Source organism: Cottoperca gobio, chromosome 17 (genome assembly GCF_900634415.1).
Source record: "Cottoperca gobio chromosome 17, fCotGob3.1, whole genome shotgun sequence".
Taxonomy (NCBI): domain Eukaryota; kingdom Metazoa; phylum Chordata; class Actinopteri; order Perciformes; family Bovichtidae; genus Cottoperca; species Cottoperca gobio.
The window spans coordinates 23,876,928-23,899,487 of NC_041371.1; the positions used below are offsets into that span (position 1 = coordinate 23,876,928).

Below are 22,560 nucleotides of genomic sequence, written 5' to 3' on the forward strand. Positions count from 1 at the left end.
TTTTTTAGCTTTGGAGCATGCGCACGTTTAATTGACTGTGACTCAGAAAAGTGGTTCAGAAAAGTGCATGAGAAGTTGGTAAGATTTCTCTTGCAAATGAAGCAAAGATTGATGAAATGTACTTAGATTTGTTTGGCCAACATTAAATCTATTGATAGGCCTACATTTTATTTTGGATTTAATCCAGGTTTAAATGTTTCATCATCAGGGTTAGAAATTAAATCTTGAATTTTACGGACTTAATCCTTATTGGTTCAACCGGGCAGAAAGGGTTAAGCCTCATTTCTCTCTCTCTCTGCTGCTCACAGGAAACATGGTGTTATCTCAGTACTGTTGTGAACTGTCTGTAGTGTGTAGGTGTAAGCATTACAGAATGGCCTTACACCAGTGCTTAAGGTATTTGATTCTCCTTCCTCTCTCTACTACATGCATTATTTCAGGGAGACAAATTGTCTTTTCTTTAATACTTTTTTCCCTCAAAAATGTGATTGACCACTGACTTAGTGGCCAATCAAGCATGTGAACAAGCCCTCCCAAATACTGCTTTTGCGCACTTAAAAACTGCACTGGATCAATAAATCCATACACATTCTCCTTGAAGGATGTGGAAGGAACGCTTACACAGCAATTACGACACTGAAAGGAAATGTGTTTTTATCTTCCCACACAGGGCTCTGTCAGTGTCTTGCTGCAACAAGCTAAATAATGTTCTTTTCTATCTGAGCTACTTTCCATACAAATGTAACCCATTGCATTCAGTTGACACAGCATAGCAACACTTTGTTCACACCAGATCAATGTCACATTTTTAGGATTGATAAAGACTTGTGGAGAATAAAGAGTGAGGAAGTGCTTCTTAGAGGCTGCTCGTCAAGGATAAACAGACAGGATCATGAAGCGACTGATTGAAGTGATTTACCAACTAACTGTGCTCATTGTGCACTTGACCTTGCACAGCTGTATTTGAAGGATAATCCACAACATCAGTTCACAATTCCAGCACTAGGGTGCAGGCCTGATATGCAACAGTGGTTATCAACTTGACTGTGGTGCTTCACCAGCATGGCTTTCACAGTCAAACCTTTATTCTGACCAAGTCAAGATTACACCATATCCTGCATTGTAAAGACATGTAATCTCGATAATGCTATTCAAGTAAGTCATTAATGTTGTTAGAGCCCTAAACTGACACATGACTAAGCATCCTTACTGCTGCCCTTCACGGTGTCCATGTTGCTCTGTCTAATGTTCCCTCTCCCTCTCTGTCTGTACTGCATTGGTCTCATTACGTTGGTGCTATATGAAAAGGCTTTAATTCAATCAGGTGAAGAGCACACAGGAGACAGATTGATTCTGGCTGGACGCCCTCACTCCGTTTTGAAGCAGCCTCACTGCTCCATTATTGTGCAGTGAAAGAGGCTGGAGCCTTCAAGTTCTCTGGTTTAAAGGGATTTCCCCATCGCCTAGTTTGTGTGTGTGTGTGTGTGTGTGTGTGTGTGTGTGTGTGTGTGAATGTCACCAAAATAATAGCCAAGCACTCAAGAAGCCAGCACCAAACTCACAGCAGGATCACTTTCATGTCTGCTCATAGTTCACGTTGTATTCACAGCTTTTTCTTTATCTCTCACTCCAAACCACAGGTCCCTGAATCTGCAGAGCCTGAAAACCTTGACTCATGAAATGCTTGATATTTTCCCATCACAAAACAGTTAGAGGTCTTCGAGGAAAATAAAAATGTCAATAGTTGATCATTATAAAGGACCCCACCACTGTTTTTGCACTAGAATCCCATTAATATGACATTACTGCAGATCATTTCTCAAAGCAGACCAAAGTGTTTTAGAACTCCAAATGTATCTGTCTTTCCAGGCAAGGATTCCAAATCATTTAGGCAGTAGTAGTGTTCCATCACACTTTCCTGTTTTACATCATCATTGGTGTTACATGGAATGAATAAGCTGATATGCCTGACCTTAACCTAAAGCATCTTCAACACATATTAAAGCTTATATACAGTGAACAGACACAGTGAACATATTCACTAAGGATTAAGGATAGGATGTGTGGGATGCTGATTATATCCTGCAACAGGTTCATTATGTGTGATATGTGATGAGACACTTTCCAAACACTCTGCTATCATTACTCTTGTATCCAGAGGAGCTTCTAAACATGTTGACAGGGTGTCGCTGCACAAATGTCAGCGGAACTCTTGACAAAATCTATCAGCGGTTGATCTTGAGCACCATCTGCTCAAAAGGCTTAACTGTACAAATGCAGCCCTTGCAGTTGTGGATGTAAACATACAGACTGATACTTCAGTGATTAGTCACGCTACGAATAGAGGAGGAATGTTTAGACCATGGACACGGGGATACCTCATGTACCAATGTTGTATCTTGGCATCATCTCCGATCAGGATCCGTCTTTTAACTCCCACATCCCGCTTAAGACTCTTCAGTTGATCCAAAATGCAGCGGCACGTGTATTGACAAGAACAAGGAAACGGGATCATATTACTCCTGTATTAGCTGCTCTGCACTGGCTCCCGGTAAAATACAGAATAGAATTCTAAATCCTTCTCCTGACTTACAAAGCAATTAATGGTCAGGCTCCAGCATATCTTAAAGATCTTAAAGACCTTATAAACCAACTAGAGCATTGCGCTCCCAGACTGCAGGGTTACTTGTAGTTCCTAGAGTCTCTAAGATTACAATGGGAGCCAGAGCCTTCAGCTATCAAGCTCCTCTCCAGTGGAACCAGCTTCCAGTTTGTGTTCGGGAGGCAGACACACTCTCCACATTTAAGAGTAGGCTAAAGGTTTCCTTTTTGATAAAGCTTATAGCTAGGGCTGGCTCAGGTTTACCCTGGATCAGCCCCTAGTTATGCTGCTATAGGCTTAGACTGCCAGGGGACACCTCCCTGCTCTCTTCCTTCTCTTCCTCTCTCCTCCCCTCCCTCTCTTCTTCTCCCTCTCTATCTGTATGCATTTATGTAAATGTATGTTACTAACTCATCATCTGGGGTATCATCCCCGGAGTGTCTGTCTCTCATGTGGCAGGTTGCCACTGATAAAGTTTACGTCAGGATCATGAATCGTGACAGCGCCTGCTGACCTGGTCCTGCTGGACACCGGGAAGCCTTATTGACATTTTCCTGGATTCATCCAAACGTTCTCTTTTTCAACACAACATCATTTTCTGTCAAATGTTGTATTTGTACTATGTTGTTTATCCTGTACACACGACATCTATTGCACGTCTGTCCGTCCTGGGAGAGGGATCCCTCCTCAGTTGCTCTCCCTGAGGTTTCTTCCATTTTTCCCCCTTTAATTGTGGGGTTTCTTTTAGGAAGTTTTTCCTTGTGCGATGCGAGGGTCTAAGGACAGAGGATGTCGTAACCTGTAGAGTCTCTAAAGCACACTGAGACAAATGTATAATTTGTGATATTGGGCCATACAAATAAATTTGATTTGATTTGTAAATAACTTTATTTATTTATTTATTTATTAGTATGTTAATTTAAAAGGTTAGAAAATAAAAAACATATTCAAAAAAGTATTGTTTGAATAACTTTGCATTGACCTTCACAAGACCGAGGAGCTGTGGAGGAGCTTCCCTTCCCTGTGATGTGATGCGTGTGGATCTGCCCATCAGAGTGGTGACAGCTGATGGAGCTGTGTTCTGACCCAACACTGTGAGGTGACACTGCACACTTTCAAACCCACAAACACTTACTAATCACAACCCCGTCATTACACTTGATGACTTCAGATGAACATCATTGCTTAAAGGATATTTACATGATTTGTATACTCTTGTACTATGCACATACGTAGGTATTACCTGTCAATGATGAGTGTCTCTTTATTTATTATAAGGTGCATGCAGTTACTTTTTTACTTGACTGAGAGATCTGAAGTATTCCGGTGCCCTTGTACACTTGTTCCTGAGCAAATGGCAAATCAAATCTTGAATCTTGATTTCAGACTAAAACCAGCCCTGTGTTAAAACAACGCAGGGGGCTGCGAGGGTGGGGGGTGCCTTGCTTCAAACACAGCACAATAGTTACTAATACTTGCAAACAGGATTTTACAACTTTGGAAAAGTCACGACAAATGCAAAGTAAACAGTAGAAATTAGTTACAAAGTAATCAGCCAGGAATGTGTGTTTGCATGTATTTCAATGGCCAACGTGGTGACTTTGTGTTGCCTAGCGGCAGAGGTGGAGTCAAGTCCAACCCTTTGGCCAGGTGACCCTGCATTGGTTTGCCCGAGCCCCCAGTGTGCCATATGCAGCATAGTGGTGATTCTAGATTAAAACAAAATTATGAAATCTTTCATAAATCTTCATCACAATCCTAACTGCAGAGAAATGTCTTTATATTAAATGCAAAGGAATTTTCAGCTCCATCATTCAGATTTCAGAGTTGGGCTTGAGACTAACATCTCACATGTCTGCATGACCTTTGTTGTACCCGGAATGTATTCAGTTGTGTAGTTTAGCACACGGCACTACATAACGGCAGTGTTTTCATGAATAGTTTAGGGGGAAATATTAGGATTCCAGAACAACTGCTATATTTTCCAGCCAAGGCAACCAAGCGAGTGATGCAGTTGTCCAATATGTGAGGACTCATGGAGTGTCTGAGTAAAAGACAGAAGTGTCACTCATAACTCTACAAACTACTGACACGAAAAATGCCTAATGCGCCTTTCCACTGAGCTACCACAAAGTACAGGGTCCTTATGATGAAATGGGGAATTCCAGTTCAAGTACAGCACAGAAATGAAGTACTGAGCATATTCATCTATGTTATGTTGAGACTTAAGCTATACAATCATAAATGCAATCCCCGTTCACACCTGTAAGAGAGCTCTGCACATCACATAGGACGTTCTGCAGGCTGGAGTCAACACAACCCAGCTAGACTTCCCTGGCCATGCTTATAACTAGGTGGCCTGTATGAGTTGATATGCTCACACTGTAGTGAGACTGTTATTAAAGCAGTCAAGATTCATACAGGAGTCTTACCCAGTTCGGAACAGCAGCACAGGCCAACGTGATATTTCCTCTCCACTCTTGTCTCCACAAACAGTGATAAATGTTCATGACCTTCAGGTGACAATCACAGCACCTCTCCTCTGTCACCTCCATCTCCTACTCTCCTGATGCATAGCTCTGTGTGTGTGTGTGTGTGTGTGTGTGCGTGTGTGTGTGTGTGTGTGTGTGTGTGTGTGTGTGTTGCCACCTTGCAGACAGCCACTGACTCTGACAACTCCCAGAAGACCAATTAGAGGTGAAGAAAAGAGAATGTCAGCCACCTAGCAGCTTGTGTGTGTGTGGGTGTGTGAGACAAGTACAAACCCAGCCACCCCTTTCCATCAGAATAGACCAGCCATCTGAAGGCAGCCAACAGCATCCACAACGCCTGTCCAGCTTTAACTCACACATTGTTGCTGTCACTACCTCACTGTCTACACACACACACACACACACACACACACACACACACACTCACTCTCTCTCTCTCTCTCTCTCTCTCTCTCTCTCTCTCTCTCTCTCTCTCTCTCTCTCTCTCTCTCTCTCACAGAGCCGTCAGATAGTCCAGTCCCTGGTCCTTGGGAGTGTGAAGTCTGATTATGAATAAACCATAAACGAGGTGCATCTTGACTTTAGACACTTGACTACAAGTTTTTAAAGAGTGAACTTTTTCAGCAACTTTTTTGTGATCCGCCATGAATCCGTCTCTTTAATTCAGATCAGACATTAGGAACATGAAGACCTAAAGGTCACCTAACCACTCAGTCAGTTCACCATCAACACATGTATGTCTTCTTAATCCACTGAGCAGTCAGTCATCGTGTTGGATATTCAGTCTGAGGGGAAACGCAGGGACAACCCAGTATGTAACCCAGTTTTTTGGCTTGGTGTACTGTATATAAAAAATATAACTGGGTTATGATTATGAGGAACCCAGATAAATTAAGTCACATTGGAATGGAAATATCTTCCTCTTTTAAATTGGAGTTTTCATATCTGTCAACAGACATTTGGATGTCAGCCCCATATTACTGCTACTCAGTGGTGGGCCGTCAGGGCCAGCAAGGCCTTCTCTGCTGGCCTAAACATCATCAGAATATAAATTTAATTTTTATATATTTTTTCCACAAATATGTATTAAATGATTCCCCATAATCTATTCTCTTCATTTCATAGCTTTCCTCTTGGTTGCGCTGCTTCCAGCCTCAGATCGAGATTTGGAGGGCTGGCCTTTGTGTTAGAGCTTTTATCCAATCATATTTCAGCCATAATGTGTTGCCAGGGTCCAAGAAATCTGCCCTGAGGCCTTCAGAATCAACAGTGCGGGCGCCTGCCGCTTAAAGTGAACGGAGACAAAACTGTGGCGTTAACCAATCAGATTTCGAGTTGGGGACACCGGGGCCAGCTAGCAGGCGTACGATAACGTCAGCATGTCCACGTCTTTTGATTGGATACGCACTATTGAGAGGCAGAGCTATGCTGAGCTAGCAACTGACCTTGAACGAGCTAATTTGTGTAGATTTCTACACGCTGTTTTTTTTCAACCCACAATGGCTGAAGGAGGAGAAGAGAACGCCATTTTCAAGACAAACTTTTCAAGAAAAGATAGACATTGTGAGAAGAGCACGACCAAACCCGACGCTAGCGAGCCTATCACAGCTGGGAAAAGGGTTTGTCCGCCACTTTTAAATCACTAACTACGAGCGGTATCCCCGGCTCACAGCCTCCGAGAGGCACTGCACATTGTACTGCTGGGAATGCCTGCTATTTACAACTAAATGTTTCGTAAATATTAATATAACTCTGTTGTACTTGACTATGTTAAGGTGATGCAACGCCCTGTTATACTGCGTTTATGTCTAAATGTATAGTTTCTAGAGCCATGGCGTCATAATGATGGTATTAAGAGGTGGAATAATTCAGGTAGGACTGTGTAGGACATCACTGAAGGCCTAGGTGTGAAATGCACGGCCCGCCACTGCTGCTACTATTACTACTGAGAATAGCCTTTGTTTCTACCGTGTAAAGACTAGGGATGGGCAAAAGGGGGTTTGTACATAAAATATCAATATATATCATGATATAGTCTATATTCTGTACATTCAATTGAGAAACTTGTATTGTAAGAATAACAAAGTCAGTTTTTGGCTGCTAATCATTCAAATGAGGATAACGACACACACTATCCTCAAAAGCATTCATAGTATTGTGCTTTCTCTACAAACAAAAAGGGAGCAAGTAGTTTGTATAAAGAATACAAGAAAAGTTTAAACCCTGCCAACTTGTTGGAGGCAGCCCCACCAGCGCCCGTTCCCTGTGGCAGAAATGTATTTTAGTTCACCCCTCTCCTTTCTTCCACTCTGTCTCTCACTGTAGGTGTGTGTCGCCGCCCTTCGCAAAGTACAGCAGAGGAGGGAATGTGAATGGAAATGTTTTATTTTTGAATTGCTTTATCTACAAACAATTTTGCGACCCCCCTGCAGTACCCCCTGTTGAATACCTATGCTTTAGAGACCATAAACGTCTGATGGACTGAGCAGCTCACTGATTGATCAACAATGCCACACCTCTGCTGTCAGAATGTGCTGTATACTGTCTATGTGTCCACTCTAGCGTCTCTTATTCATGTTTGCTGCAGAATGTTATTGTGTAATATTCCAGCATTTTCCAACTGAGAGAGATGCAGACTTCAAGCTTTCTGAAATCTTCAAAAATATTCACTGTAGTTCAAAGCAGAGGACTGTGGATAAAAAGTCATCCAAGCCAGTGCTCCTGCTCTGCCTTGGACTTCAAACAGACAGTCCAGCTGCTGTTGCAACACTGAAGTAGCTCTTTACTAATAATCTGTTCCCTACATTTAGTTACTGGTGGAAAGCTTTGTGTTACATTTACAGAAGATTTGTACAGGGATGGAGTTTCTGTTCAGACTCACAGAGACTTTATCTTGACATGATGGTGGACACTCTGGGTCTTGCTTTCGGTAAAATGTACTTGTTTGTGGATAGATTTTCAGCACTAAATCATGAAAACAATCTGGGCATCAACTGTTTTCTCATAACTCCAGAGTTCAGCATTTATAAAATACTTAATAACATTCTCACCAATTAATTATTAAGTAGTTAGAAATATATTAGCATGAATCTCATGAAAAGTCTAAACCTACAATGTGTTGAGTGTGTGTTAGGTCTTCCAGCCACTGTGGTGTGTTCAAGTGCAACTCATTGGCCAGACACAGCTGACCATAACGATCAATATATGTAAAGCTAGATATCTTGGTGCCATTATATAAACACAAAGTTTTATATAATGATAATGATCAGTAATGACAGTCACTGTTTAGATGATGACTTCCCGAACACAACAGGACATTTACTTTGGTTGTTTGGTTGAGACAGCAAAGTCACATGTTGAAATGCTATAAGCTGTTGACATTTATCCTTGCACATGAACTGATGACCTCCAATATAGCTGCCAAAAAGGGCACATTACATCACATGAACGCCCTATCACAACTGAGCCACGACTGCAAAGCCAAAGCAAAAGGGAGATGCTACATGTCATTTATCATCATGATTTATCAATTTAATTACCGATTGTTATTGAGCATTACTCTCAAATAGTCATTGCATAGCTGCTTTTGTTCACTGGCTACTGATGGAAAGTTATGGCGTTTGCCCCTGGTGTACACACTTCGCCCCCCTTGCTAGGACCATGCATATCTTCAAACTCAACCTTCCTTTTCATGTCAACTAAACATTTTTTAATTTTTGTGACTGCAACATGCGCTATCACAGTCACAAAAAGCTGTTGACAGACACACACACACACACACACACACACCTTGTGAGACTCACAAGGTGAAAACAATACCAGCGTTGCAGTCATGGCTGGTAATAATACAATACTTAATGTGTATCCAGGTAGTCAGCTCGCCATCCACCCAGCCAAGCAGAGATCAATAATACCAACACGTCAACACATATTGCACACATTCACACATGATCTTTGTGTATGAAAGGCAGCTAGAGCTCCTGAAGTGTGTGGTCCGCCAGCCATCACACAGCATCCTGGCTGTTCTCTCCTGCTGTGATCGAGACTCTTATTATCATCACGCAGCTCTCTGATGCTTCAAATACAACAAATCAGTTTCATAAGCTATGGGTCCACGTCTCAGGACAGTTTGTGAGAGAATAAACAGGTTAAACTCTTGCACAAACCATTGATGGGAGAGGATTACTCCATCCAAATACAACTTGGAGATATCTGAATGATACACATCTCATCTATGCCAGCTCAGACCACATCACCATGAAGAGATCAGTCAGTGTTTTAGGAAATCAATGACCTTGTTGACGCTGTAGCTCAGTGTGACGGTGGGGTTAGTGACTGGAATTAGTCAACTGGCACTGATACCTTGTTGCAAGGCAGACACTGGTGCAGTCATTAGGGTGTGCTTGGCTCTGATTTTATTTAGCATTGTTTGCATTTAATGCCTCTAATTAAAGCACATAGCATCATCTAAAAACATGCAGAGCCTCCTTGTCCCGCCTGTCCCCTCTGGTGTGTGTGGGGGTCGGGGCTGTACAAGCATAAAATGACCTACATATCTTATATGTTATTTAGTGTAGCAGTTTGGACAATTAAATGGACTTTAAGGTCTTTACTGCATGTAAAGTAAATGACATTCAGGCTTTGCTGTGAATAGGGCATAAACATTTGATCCAAAGCTCTGAGCTCTTCTGTATTATACTGAAGCCATTTACAAGCAGGCTTTTAGTCCAGTGTAGTAGTTCACAGGAACTGACAAAGCACACAACAGGACCTGTATGTTGTGGGTCATGTAATCCCTGCCTCCTATGCTTGACCCCAACACACACACACACACACACACACACACGCGCACACACACTCTTTGGGTGAACCATTCCCAGCAATTACAAATTCCCATCCAGCCTAATCCCCCATGCAACCTGAGCTGCTTTAATCTTAACAAAGGGGAGATAATAGATGTTGAAATGTGTATGTGTGTGTGTGTGTGTGTGCGTGTGCGTGTGTTTTGGTTTGTATGCTTTAGACATGTATGCAACAAAGTCTTCACAAGTCCATTTCTGAGAGTGTGTGTGTGTGTGTGTGAGAGAGACAGACAGACAGTGAGACAGACAGACAGACAGAGACAGATAGATAGAGAGAGAGAGAGAGAGAGAGAGAGAGAGAGACGGGGGGAGAGAGAGAGAGAGAGAGAGAGAGAGATACGGGGAGAGAGAGAGAGAGAGAGAGAGAGAGAGGGGGAGAGAGAGGGGGGGAGAGAAAGAGAGAGAGGGGGGGGGGAGATAGAGCTCTGATGATTGTTGCCATGTGCATCAGCAACAATTAGTGATGGATAGTGTTGTTGCTACCAGATGGTACTTTGGGATTTACAATGTTATATAAGCAGTAAGGGCTTGGGGGGGTCAGCAGGACTGAGGAAGATGTGAGACCTGACACATCATGTGCAGCTTTTATCACACACCAGCAGACCCAAGACCCAGCAGTAGACACTTTGGAAAATCATTGACCTGAAATCCTGTCACAACGTCTTCCTCTGGTTGGGTGGAAGACACTTTCTCTGGACAAAGGAAGGAGCTGCAGCTGTCAACTATCAAGTTATTTTAATATTTTCATCTCATTTCATAATGTTCATTTTTAAGGACTATTTCCTGGCTTTAGTCCCACAGTAGTAGTGAGAGCTGCTGCAACATCTCTTGCAGGGATAAGACACACTCTCTGATTTTCATACAGTTACAGTTATAGTAAATAACATTTCCGGAACTTACCTGTGGGGCCACTGTGGACAAAAAGTCTTGTCATGCATTGTACTAACATTAGAACAAGTAACAAGTGTGCTTTAAGAAAGCAGTTGGAGAAGTAGCATGTACTTGCTAAGGTTGACAGTGAACAGTGTGCTGAAAGGCTTTGGTCTGGTGCGTCTGCCGCTGTGAACGCGTGTTTTAAGGGACTGTGTTTCCTCACTGTTTACGAGGGTCTGTAGTGGTGTTCTGTTTGCAGTTCTTTCATTCACAAGGGCATTTTATCATGAGAACTCCTGTTTTATGGCTGCTACAGAGCCGAGAAACAGCAGGAACACACATACACAATGACAATGCTTTTGTCACTATCCTTAGGAATGTAGCAGGCCATTACAATGCAAATGAGCAAACATCTCCTCAGCTTGTAAACTACTGTGTGTGTTTACACGAGTGAGTAAGAAGCGTGGATATAGTTAAGACTGTAAAAAACATGGCGACAGGACAAGGCTGGGTGTCAAGAAAGAAAGCGTCCATTTGAGCTGAACATGAAGATGTGGTCCATTAATCCACTTTGATGTCTTCACTAGGAACATGCGGCTGTCTCATCTCAGACTGTTCCTATACATTACAGCCTCCTCCTCACTGTGGGGATCACTATAGTTTGCTTTCATCTTAATCTCCTCTACAAGGGATAAATCCAATTTGGAAGCAGTTTAGGAGTCTAGTGATAAATATCTACTTGTTCCAGAAAACACCATCAAATATTTATATTGAGCCAGCTCCCGCTTCCAGGCCACTCGTTTGTATGTCACATCTAAAAGTGACTGATATCAAGGTTCAAAACCAGCTGATTAAAGGAGGAAGTGTAGTTTTATATTCACAAACTAATCCCCTCCTGAAGGATAGGTTCAACGACTTGACACCCATGAACGGAGGGCAGCAGCCCGGTCCTGCAGGGAGCTAACAGCTAACGCCAAGGGAGGTGCCATTAAAAAACATTATGTGTTCATGGTCAATGGTGAATAATAACGTTATCTTCAATATAAAACAGATGATGACCTGTTTAACTTCCCAACACTAGCTCTAAGCATCATATAGTACTTATGTATTTGGTATCAAATTGGGTATAGAGAATTATGGAATATCACTGATATTGGTATCGACTACTACATTTCTTGTATGGTCCATCCATCGTCTACCGCTTAACCGGGGTCGGGTCGCGGGGGCAGCAGCTCCCATAGGGAACCCCAAACTTCCCTTCTCCGGGCCAAATCCGCCAGCTCCAACTGGGGGATCCCGAAGCGTTCCCAGGCCAGTGAGGAGATATAATCTCTCAACCGAGTTCTGGGTCTTCCCCAGGGTCTCCTCCCAGCTGGACGTGCCTGGAACACCTCCCTAGGGAGGCGCCCAGGTGGCATCCTTACTAGAAGCCCGAACCACCTCAACTGGCTCCTTTCAACACAAAGGAGCAGCGGCTCTACTCCAAGTCTCTCACGGATGGCTGAGCTTCTCACTCTATCTCTAAGGGAGACGCCACCTGTCTGAGAAAACCCATTTTGGCCGCTTGTACCCGCGATAGGCTCCAGCATATCTTAAAGATCTCATAGATAAACCAACTAAAGCATTGCGCTCCCAGACTGCAGGGTTACTTGTGGTTCCTAGAGTCTCTAAGAGTACAATGGGAGCCAGAGCCTTCAGCTATCAAGCTCCTCTCCAGTGGAACCAGCTTCCAGTTTGTGTTCGGGAGGCAGACACACTCTCCACATTTAAGAGTAGGCTAAAGACTTTCCTTTTTGATAAAGCTTATAGCTAGGGCTGGCTCAGGTTTGCCCTGGATCAGCCCCTAGTTATGCTGCTATAGGCTTAGACTGCCGGGGGACACCTCCCTGCTCTCTTCCTTCTCTTCCTCTCTCCTCCCCTCCCTCTCCCCTCTTCTCCCTCTCTATCTGTATGCATTTATGTAAATGTATGTTACTAACTCATCATCCGGGGTATCATCCCCAGAGTGTCTGTCTCTCATGTGGCAGGTTGCCACTGATAAAGTTTACGTCAGGATCAGGAATCGTGGCTGCCCCTGCTGCCCTGGTCCTGCTGGACACCGGGAAGCCTTTTTGACATTTTCCTGGATTCATCCAAACTTTCTCTTTTCCAACACAACATAATTTTCTGTCAAATGTTGTATTTGTACTATGTTGTTTATCCTGTACCTACGACATCTATTGCACGTCTGTCCGTCCTGGGAGAGGGATCCCTCCTCAGTTGCTCTCCCTGAGGTTTCTTCAATTTTTCCCCCTTTAATTATGGAGTTTCTTTTAGGAAGTTTTCCCTTGTGCGATGCGAGGGTCTAAGAACAGAGGGTGTCGTAACCTGTAGTCTGTAAAGCACACTGAGACAAATGTATAATTTTTGATATTGGGCTATACAAATACATTTGATTTGATCTCGTTCTTTCTGGTATGGTGTTATCCCTAAAAGCAGTACTCAATGCTGGTCATTGTTTTGTGTTATTAATTGATTTCCTACAATAAATAAACATTTGCATAAAGCAAGTCTATTTGTTAAATACCATGTTGATAAGAGTATTCAATACTTGAAAAACCTTCCTTTAAGGTACATTTAGCTTTTACCTTTTGCAATGTACTGTAACGGACAATCATGGGATGAACACGATTAAATGTTTTAATCGGATGACAGCCCTAATAATTATACTAAGAGGTGTTTCTAAAGTACAGTATAACCTTATTGATATTATGGACCATCGTCATTGGACCTACACTGGATGCGACACACAAACAGAGTAACTAGAAAAGGTGTAGTTAGTGAATGCGATACAACTGCTGCTTTCCTGGGGAGTTGACATTGTGTCAGTGTTGAGAAATAGAAGTGTGATGTGACCACACCACCAGTGTGTGTTGCCCTAATGCGTTTCCAAACGTAAAAAAGTAGTTCCCAGAACACCGGCAGCACCTGTGATACGAAGTTTTAAATGATATCTCCTATTTTGGCCTTCATCAGCAAACATTTTGAAATGAGTTTTAGGAGCTAATGACTACGGCAGAAATTCACAGAATAAATGCAATTAATTCCTGGTCATAGGACCCACAACTGCTAGAATATTTCCCCTGACCAGGCCATGTTGTTTCTTGTGTTGAAATCAAATGTCAGTGCTTCTTCTATGTCATTCACACTTTTCAGAATGGATCTGTAGAAAGTGGTGTCCCAGATTTGACCTTTAAGAAATGTACTGCTCCCTGGCTACCATGCTGGGATATCTTATAGAAAGTGGATGGATGGAAGACCAGCCAGTGAGCAGCTCACAGGCTTGGTAGTGGGTGGTGGCTAAAAGAGGAGAACCCTACAGTATGTTATCTAACAGAGGAGTATAATCTGTACAAGGCCGTGGCGAGTGGAGAGCACTTGGCTTTATGTGCTTGTATTGTCCTCAGGGATAAAATCCTTGTTATTAACTCAGCCTGACTCACAGGCCTCACTTAGCCATCAAACAAATTCCTGCCAGTCATATTAAAGCCCCAAATCACGACACCTGACACATGACCACTACCTGTTTTCATAAAGATAAAGATAAAGATTACTCACATTTAAAAAGGATTTATGGTTCCATCCATGCTATTGCCGCAACATGTGTAGTATTTTCTATTTAAAGAATCACACAGAGGAATACTCTGAAGATAAAAACCTGATAGCCCATCGAAAGCACATTATTAAAAGCTCTCTTTAAAAAACAGCCTCTTTTATTACACAGTTTTATCGCAGCAGCATGTCCTGTCCAATCCAATGAAAGTGAAGCACCATTTAAAAAAAGAATACAATTGAACATAACCTTTGTCTTTGTACTGTCCAGCTGACACCAGGAAATACAATTAAGCACAGCCGTGGTTAGTTTGTGACGGAGTGTATTAAGCATTCTGTTTCAAACCACTGTTCAGTCATCTCCTGCATGTAGGAGGTGTTACTGTGGATGCCAGGCCGGCCTTTTCAAGCTTCATACAGTCTGCAACCGACCACAGGTGTGCTGTCAACTTCCAAACCTTTTCTATCTGCATCCCCATCATTACTTACTATTATACTTGCCATCATATTATCCTATATTTATCTGAACTAGACTATCAGACAACATACCATAAAACACGTGAAAATATAGATTCTTTAAAGTTCTTTAAAAATTATTTCTTTGTCATTTCAGAGATTTTCTGTGATTGTGCCTGGATTACTGTGACGCTTCTTCCTTCTGTAACAGCTGCAGTTTGAATTTAAAATGTCAGGCTTTTGACAGTGTCTCATCACATACACTTTAAAGGAACACACCAGAGAAAGTATATCTTTTGAGTAACACATTTTACCACTTGTAGGCTTGAAAGGTGGTTGTGTAAGTGTCACTCCTCTGTGATATGCTAGTCACAGCAGTTCAAATTGCTTCCAATGGAGAGCCACAGTGGTCTTAGTAAAGACACAGCGTTATGTGCTTCTTCACTCCATATAGTCAGCATGTATTGTGCTGTTACCTCACCATAGCTCACTACAGTTGAACCTGCTGGGTATACTGATCAGAGGTGAACTGAAGACATGGACACTTTGACCAGGACTATAGCTTCTGTCCTGAAACGCTCTGAGCCACCCTCAGGACTACAGGGTGCAGCTTTTCCATCCTCAAAAGATAAATATATGTTTTTGGTATTGGCATAGTACTCCTTAAAAGCTGCACTGTTTGATATTTGTATAATAACAATTGATAAATGACTACGTGTAAGGTCAAACATGTCACAGAGAGAGAGCCCTCATAGAGGCTTTTTGTATCTTGTATTATATGGATTTCCATGCTTCTAAATTCATTCATATCAACATCATTGTGAACAGCATCAGGCATCTGTTGTCAGTGAAGAGCTGTGATAAAGACACTGTACTCTACCTGCTCAGAGCACACAGCAGACACACAGCTACATCGCTGGGGAACACAAACAAACCAAACAAAGAGTTTATAGTGGACCAAAACATGTTCCACATAACAACTTAACAGTGTGTTTACAGCTTGTTCAGAAGAAAATAATCTAAGAATGCAGCTTTAATTTAATATGCACAATAGATTTGCTACTCTGCCATTAACACCACAGTGTTTAAGCTAAAGCAGCAGCTTTGTGATACAGGCTGCAGCCCACCATTATATACTAATATCACATGCAGTCATCGCTTTTTGTAGTCAAATATATAGCCAACATGTTTTTACACGTATTGTTAATAGTTTTTTATTTTCAAAAGAAAGAAAAAAGGTCTTTAGTGAACTATGAGAAATGTTCCTTTCCCTCTCAGTTGGCTGTAGGGGCCTGTCTGTGGTTGATTGACAGCAGCTGGCAGGCTGGTGTTACACTGTAGGAGTCACAGTACACAAACCTGCGCTGTAGCCTACATGTGGTGGGCAGAGAGTGTGTTGGTAGTGGTATTCACGAGTATGAACCACGTCCTGCTACTGACATTTCCATTTCCATGCTGTTTACTGTGCTGCAGCTCAGCAGCTCATTACGTATCCTTCTAAGTGACGTGTGTGTGTGTGTCTCATTCAACAAGTGAAGGTGCAGGACAAGCTGTGTGTTCATGTCTGTAAGTCAGATGGGAAGGAGACTTTAGCAGAAAGCTGGTGAGTGTGTTGTGGAGCTGCAGCTGGCTCAGTTTGATGATAAAATGCTGATGTTATTGCTTTATGAGACATTTGATTGGGTTCAGATGAAATAAGGATTCATCTACGTAGACGGAAAACGGAACATTCCATTTAGTTAATGCTAAACTTTTGCTTTCTGATTCTTTCTCAGGACAAGTGAGCAGATATGTTGCTGTAGCAGACACAAAGAATACAATTTAATATTTCCGTTGGACTTAAATGTGTCCACTTCAGTCGTGATGTACGATGTCAGTGTGAAAATAGCCGTTGAATTAGGGACGAGCTTGGAAAAGCTATATTCTGTACTCCCCCTTTCAATTTTCTCTGTTCCATTTTCATGTTCAACAGAGCTCTCTCTTTTGTTACCTAGGGTTCACTATCAGACACTAATTAGATAGCTTGCATGTAGGATCAAAAAAAGCCTCTCATCTGATTTCCGTCAACACGGTGAAGCCGTCTGGAGAGTTTTGACATTCTTCCTGACCCGGCTTTGATGAACAGCGATCTACTGTATTTTCAAACACTGGGCAGAGAGCTGTAATTGGAGGAACTGTCAAGCCAGAAGAGAGGAAGGCTGAAGTTGTCTTCCAACAACAATTTAGCGGCTCCCTTCCAGACAGATGCAGCTGAACACCTGTCAGAGGAAAACTGTTCATTTGATGTGAAAGCTTTCTGCACTTTGTTAAAAGCTGCTGCTATTCACATGCACGCCAATTTTGTATCTGCTGTTGCCTCGAGTTACGGACAGGAGGTGCTAGCTAACTGTTAAGGTTGTCTCCTATCACAACCATGCACACAGTGTATTAAAACTTCCCATGCCATTATACACAGCCGTGTTGATAAAGGTCTACAGGTTAGAGAAGAGACCCGACCAATCAGCAAATTGTCTGGGAAAATGTGCACAGGAAATGTGCTTTCCATGGAAAATAAAGATCAAACACACACACACACACACGCACACACACACACACACACACACACACAAAGCACACACACAAAAGCACACACACACACACACCTCAACTATAGCCACACTTCTGCTAATCCACTTAATGTACCTGACGATGCACCTGGACTGCATCTGTGTTATCACCCTAAACACACACACTCACACACTCATACACTCACGCATCTCATGCATACAGAGCACAGAGACTATTGTTAGGGTAGTTGTGGGATGTCAATGTAAATTAGCACACAGAGCAGTTTCAGGGCTTCATAATGAACTGTGTGTGAGAGGCTGCTCTGTCGGACCACATTATGTACTGAGTGCTTTTATTATGCACTGCTTTAATAACTGTCTAGCATAACAACTGATATTATTCGCACCAACAACATGTCTGTGTGTGTGGCTTTTCATACAGTAAGTAATCATGGGCAGTATTCCAAGACACTTGGCTTTGTTGTACTACATTTTTACAACTTACATTAAGCCTGGTGGAAAGAAGCTCTCACAGTCAGAGTGGATGTTCCGTCTGTTCCACCAATATTGTAAACCAGTCTGATGAGGACAACAGCCATTCAAAAATGTTTTTTGAGGCATCCTAAGTTATGATTTCTATTTAATGCTGAATATGTCTGTGTTCAGCTGTTGGGGGTCCAGGACAGAAATGTGCCTTTGTGTCGTCCTGACTCACAAGCCTTACTGCTGCCTGTGATTTCTCACATTAATAACGGCTTCCTCATGCAAAGGACACAAGCACACATATAATATATGTATCAATTAGGGATGCAACAATTATTTTCATTATCAATAAATCTACAATGAAAATATCAAAATAATAAAACAAATTAAAAACCATGACAACTACAAGAGTCCAAGAGGAAGCCTTTAACCCAAAGATATTCCATTTGTTATGAAATATAACAAAGAAAAGAAGCAAATCTCTCATTTAAGAAGTTGGAACCAAAGACTATTTGGTATTTTTTCACAATTTTTGCTTGAAAAATTACAATTATCTCAAAAGAGTTGCATATCATTCTTCTGTATACCCTGTAGGTTATTGTAGTGATTCAATAAATAAAAAGTAGGCTACACCCTATCATATTAATAATTCACACAACATAGAAAGCAAGACAGAGTAAACAACTGAAAGTATTTTTAGTTTTATGTGGAAAACCCACATTTTCAACATTTCTACAAGATCCTATCAGCACATCCTCTTTAAGGATGAACGTAGTGTTTCAGAGCTGAGAGAAAGCTCAAAGCACAAAGTTTCTGGTGACCACCAGCTAATGAAAGACATATCATATCTCACATTTCAAAAGTTGAAGATGTAAACCTTAAATAAGTGTCTAAACTCTTCTGACCAAGACCAAATAATTCCAGGTTTTCATTTAGTTCTCATCACATGCTGTGGAAACCCCGTTCCCCCAGTGCCTCTGTCTCTGGAAGGTCGACTGCTGATAAAAAGAGATCATCAGATTGTTGCATCTCTTTATCTAATCATCATATTGATCACTTGTGCCAGTTTGAGCTGATCTTACATCACACTGAAGCAAACGTGACCTCTGTGAGGCTGAACTAACTGCTCTTCAGCTGTACGGCAACATTACAGACCAATTATAATAATGGTTCCAACAACAGTTCAACTGTTGAATATTGTTTAACTGTAGAAAATGACTTTCCTGTATTTCCTGTAAGTGTGCACATGTAAAAACCTAGTTGGAATGTGGGTACATGTACACAAGACCAATAAACTCCTAGTTGTTCTAATCTTGTATCCCCTTTTCAAAAACTAAGATGATTATATGACATATAAGAAATGAAGTGACTGCAGAGTCTGTCAAGCCAAGTGAACATTACAAACTGTCCTGTCTGCATTAGTGAATCATTAAAGAAAAGGATGACATGTTTCAAGCCAAGTTGAAGCTGCCCACAGCAGCTTAATAAACACACCAGGCTTGTTTCCAGGCCATAATTTGGAATGACACACTAAAACACTTTTTACAGTCAAGCTTTTCTGGTCATCTCAGGAGCATTGCTATACTTAGGTCCATCCTGAGTTTCAGCGATACAGAGGATTACATGCTTTTATCTCGTCTTGCCTCTGCTGCGGTGGCCTGTTTGTTTTCCTTAACCAGAAAGAGAAGGCCTCCAGTGTGGTGGGAGTGCTGAAGCAAGGCTTTTACCTACAGCCAATATCTCCCTCTCCTTGCTGATGGCTTCACTGAGTTCTGTAGTGATTATGTGCAAATGTTTTTCTGGCCTGGCTGCAGGTTATCTTACTGCTTAACAGACTACAAAGTGAACGAATGGTCTGACTGTGTCCAGGCTGAAGAGTAAAGGTGACTGAGCTTGTGCCATCACGGATCAGAATATCTGAGACTGGCAGTGTCTGTGTCTTCTTCTATAAATATCTTCCTGACACTAAACTATGTCTTTTTTTTTTAACAATTGTTATTTGAGTTACCCTGTATGCTATATCTTGTATTATGTTCATCAAAGCTCTTCATCCCTCATTCATCTTTCTCTTCTCTTTGTGAAGCACTAAAATAATTCCTTGACCACTTCTGCATCTCGCAGTGTTCCAGATGAAATGTTGATTTGTTTGAAAGCAATGGACAATACCAATATACGAGTACATAGAAGAGTTAAGGGTTTTTTGTCAAACTGTTTCCAATGTCCAGAATTTAGCTGAGTAAAAAGTTGAATGAGATATGTTTAAACTGATTTATTTTCCCACTAACATGAAGTGAAAAGCAGAAGCACTATTTTAATTTGAATTTCAAAATGTACTTATGCTTATGTTTTTACATTTATTCTGCTGTTCTCACTGTGATAACATTGTTTTTGGCAAGTTGTTGAACTGTAAACTGTAAAATGTGCATGTTGATTAAGTGTTAATCGGGACACAAGCAGTCACAGCCCTCAGGGATTCGGGGAGTTTGGTGGAGCTGATTCTTCATTTGTCCACAGTGCAGTAGCCAGGGGTACGAGCACTGCCGCTCTGTGAGCTCACAGTTTTACACAGCCTTCGTGTCGCCATGTACCTCCAACAAAATCCACCATTGACATGGAATTATTTGCTTTAGATTAAAGACAGTTATGGTTAGAGTCAGAGTCAGGACCACCCTGGGATTTGTATCTGGAGGCTAAACTTGGGGAAACAAAGTCCTCTATTATAGTTTTGAGAGTTGATCACAGTGGCCACCAACAACACATGGTGGTACAAGCAAGCACTGTGAGACAGGTTTCTGAGCCAACGTCTGTCAGTGTCAAAGTCACCCAAGTACTTGTGGTTTGGACTAAGAAGCACACCAGCACAGAGTGGATTTCCACATGATTAGCAGCTAAATCATTTATCAATATGCCTGTTTTTTGGCTAGAACATGCAGAAGAACTAGACTTAAGACCTTTTACAAAATGGCAGTGTCTTCTGGTGAATTTTGAATAATTACAATATTTTATTTGTTAAGAAATAAATGATAATTTATAGAACAAATCCACACTGGTCACTGCTGTCTGACAATGTGTCCTGGTAGGAGAGCATCATGAGAACACAAACATACTGCACAGTGGATTGGATACCTAATGTATGAGTCTTTAGTCAGACTAACAGTTACAATAAACTCATTATGTGCCAACCAGCCAGCAGGCTACTTTGGGCTCTTCCTCTCTGAAAAATGCAAGTTTTGGGCTGTAGGGCTGCGTAGAGGTCACATCTGAGTTAATGAGCAATGTTTGTGAGCACTGACAGGGATGATGGATGCCAGTGCTAAGTACATTTCTAAGGCACTTCCATGCATGCGGGGAAACCCCAGAACCCTACAGAGTATAAATCAATGGCTCTCAGCATGAGTTCTGAATTACCAACCAGGGCTTTGAATTCCAATGGGCCGTTAAGGGTTTCTACATGTTTATGGGTTAACAGTTTAATTTCACTACAGTGCAATTATTTTTCCACAGAATTAATGAGCGACTAATGTAATTATTGCATTTTTCTCATTAGTTTGTGGATATAGTCACCAAATATTGTCATGTTGTTTTGACTGATCTCTTTCAGAGATATCAGTGTGTACAATGATCCTGCTTTCATTAGTATTCTTTCACTGGAAAGTTGTATGACTAAATTCTGCGTTTAGAGGTTTTTACATCACACATAAAGTAAAATGATGGCATACATCCTGAATCCTGAATACCTAGTCATTACACAGCAAACGTATAAAAAAGTGTCTACCTTTTCTTTTCTTTCTTTCTTTTTACAAAGCATGTCACAAACTCTTCTTCTCTTGAAATGAGAGGATGGGATTAACATTATGATCAACACTGTTGCTACACAACTGCCCAGATGATTCAAACCCCCCACCAGCACGCCAAGCAGGTCGAATCCAACAGGGAACAGCCTGAAACTTCAAGTAGTCCAGTCTGAGACAACACGATTAACAGCTGGGTCTCACCCAGTCAAGTCAACAGCCCAGGGAAGCCATGGTGGAATTGCTTTTCCATGTTAATATGATGTGGGTTAAAAGAGAGGGTTTGGTATATTATCTGCTAGTGAGATGTGAGGACATGGATGCAAATTAGAAAATATATCTTTATTAACTCATATATCCTGAAATGAGATGCTACCTGCAGACCAAGGTGGAGTCAGGGGAAAAGAGAGAGCGACAGAGAAAGAGAGGGAGGGGGGAGAGAGACGGAGAGAGAGAGAAAGACAGAGAAAGAGAAAGAGAGGGCGGGGGGTAGAGAGACAGCGAAAGACAGAGACAGAGAAAAACAGCGAGACAGAGACAGAGAGGGAGAGGGAGAGATGTGAAAAAGACAGGAGTCAAATCTGTCAAAATCAGTGTGATGGATCAGCATCACTCCATTCCGCTTCAGTCTCTCTGACTCTCTCTACTCAAACCACAATAAGTTAAATAAAAAACTAACACCATGTCATTAACGTTTCAAGCTTTTCTCAGTGATGAAGTCTAAAATATTATACTGGGTAAACCACAATATGTATTTCAGTTACACAACATCAAGTTTCCATATACTATGATATTACCAGGCAAATTATATTTCCGACTGAAAACAAATCACCAAACGTAGAAAAACTTGGCCAACAGGAAACA

At 41.7% G+C, this 22,560-nt stretch overlaps 1 protein-coding gene across 1 annotated transcript in view; it reads right to left on the reverse strand.

The window, feature by feature from the left end:
* Positions 1-22,560, reverse strand: part of LOC115022594 (cadherin-6-like) — a 72,501-nt gene that overhangs the window by 49,178 nt on the left and 763 nt on the right.